The 2,500-nt window shown below is 25.0% G+C and overlaps 1 protein-coding gene across 4 annotated transcripts in view; it reads right to left on the reverse strand.

Annotated features, from left to right (window-relative positions):
• LOC125047726 (homeotic protein ultrabithorax-like) overlaps positions 1-2,500 on the reverse strand; it is a 1,130,701-nt gene that overhangs the window by 101,664 nt on the left and 1,026,537 nt on the right. The gene's annotated exons all lie outside the window — the stretch shown is intronic.

Genomic DNA, 2,500 nt, shown 5'->3' on the forward strand with positions numbered 1-2,500 from the left:
TTTCAAAAATTACTCTGTTCCAAGTTCATGTAGAAGGATAAATCGAGAGAGTAAAAGAGGAGAGATGTAGTATCACAAGCACACACACAAACACATATAAGCACGGACAAACACACACAGAATCACGCACAGTCACACGCAAATGTACGGAGAGAGGGATAGAGAGAGACGAAGCGGGGCAGCTTTTTTAGATAAAGGGAGAGTGACTTCCCAAGGCGAATTCAAGATAAATATACCGATATCTAAAAATCTTAAATGCACATCACACTGCTTGATGAAGGGTTTTAAACCCCATGAAAGGGAAAGATAAAACCCACAGAATTTCATTTTTGGAAATCCCAAACCAAAAATCAAACTGAAGAGAAATGCAAATTTGTTTGGTTTACTATAGAGAAAGGTATGAGACGGGTTTTTAATTTTACTTGTAAATTGCAGTTTGAAAGTCATTACTTGTATAAGTAGGTTAACGATTTAAATTTATGTATCTAAATACATGATATACTTTACATACTTTATTTTTATTTTAATTTTTATTATATATCTATTATGATAATTTTTAATATTTTACCCCGTATATATTTTTATCTATTATATTAATTATTATGTATATATTATTATTATATTATATTTTTAAATTATATCCATTACACATCCCTACATCCTTTACCCCTTTTTCCCATTAAAATAAACATTTGTTACCCAAATCTACCAAAACAATCCTTTTTAGGGTAATAATTTTTATTAAAAACCCCCTTTTAACCAACTATTACCTGTAATCCTTTTTAAAAATTTTATTCAAGATAATTTTTAAGATACCAATTTTTACTAATTATTTTATCAGTTTTATCCATTATTTTTATTTATTTCCCATCACCCTTATTCCCTTTCTATTATTTACCCATTATTATTAACCCATTTTTCCCCTTCTATTTCTATCATTTTTACCCATTTTCCCTTTTTCCCATTATTTTATTTTAAATATTTACAAATTGTTTTTATTATTATTATTTATTATTTATTATTATTATTATTTTATTATTTTTACTATTATTATTATTTTTTTTATTCTTTAGTATATATTATTATTAAAATTTTCCCATTTTAAAGTTATTTATTATCACCATTATATTTTTAATTTTTCCCATTATTTTCTTACTTTTCCTAAAACCCCGAAACCAAAACAGATACCAATTTTATCATTTTATTTCCTTTAAATTATGTATTTTATTATCATCATTATTACCCTTTCTATTCCTTTAATTATTCCTTGTTTCCATTACCTATTTTATTATTCCCTGTTATTTTTATCAATTTATCCTTCTATTATTTTATCATTTGTTATTTACTAATATTCTTTTCTCCATTACCCATTATCTTTATACCCATTTATTTTATCTCCTATTTTCTATATTATTACCTTTGAAATATTTTATTTCTCCCTTCTACCCTTAACTACCGTAAAATTTTATTTCCACTACCAATTTTTAAATTAATACCAACATTATTATTTTTCCCCCTTTCCCTGATACCCATCACTTTATTTTTATTATTCCCTGTTTTCCTTTATTAAATATTTTCTTTAGTTTTCCACTATTATTTTTATATTAATTGATAATTATTATTATTATTTTATTATTATTATTTTATTATTCCTTAATCATCTATCTTTTCTATTATTATTTTCTTTTCTTCTTCTTTTATTATTATTATTATTACCCTTTATTTTATTATTTTTATTATTACTATTTTTAAATTATTTTTATCCCTAAAATTATTTTTATTCCCCCAACTTTTAATTATCAAAAAAATTTTTAAAATTTTAAAAAATCAATTACTTTTAAACATCTTTCTTTTTAAACCATTTTTAAACCAAATTTTAATTACATCCAATCTTCACATTTCTTCTACAAAACAAAAAAAAACTATTTTTAAATTTTTACCTTTTCCCAATCATTAATTATTTTACATTAAAATCATTTTAAACTTTTAACTTTTATTTTTTTTATTTTTCATCTTTACTTTTTTCTTTTCTTTATTTTATTTTTCACTCCTTTATTTTCCTTTACTCCTTAAAATCTCTCTCTCTCTCTCTCTCTCTCTCTTCTCTCTCTCTCTCTCTCTCTCTCTCTCTCTCTCTCTCTCTCTCTCTCTCTCTTTCTCTCAATCTCTCTTTCTCTCTCCCTTTCCCTCCCTCTCTATCTATCTATCTATCTATCTATCTACCTACCTATCTATCCATCTATCTACCTGTATATCCATCTATCTATCTACCTATCTATCCATCTATCTACCTGTATATCCATCTATCTATCTACCTATCTATCCATCTATCTACCTGTATATCCATCTATCTATCTACCTATCTATCCATCTATCTACCTGTATATCCATCTATCTATCTACCTATCTATCTATCTATCTACCTGTATATCCATCTATCTATCTACCTATCTATCTATCTATCTACCTGTATATCCATCTATCTATCTACCTAACTATT

Source organism: Penaeus chinensis, chromosome 41, assembly GCF_019202785.1.
Source record: "Penaeus chinensis breed Huanghai No. 1 chromosome 41, ASM1920278v2, whole genome shotgun sequence".
Lineage (NCBI taxonomy): Eukaryota > Metazoa > Arthropoda > Malacostraca > Decapoda > Penaeidae > Penaeus > Penaeus chinensis.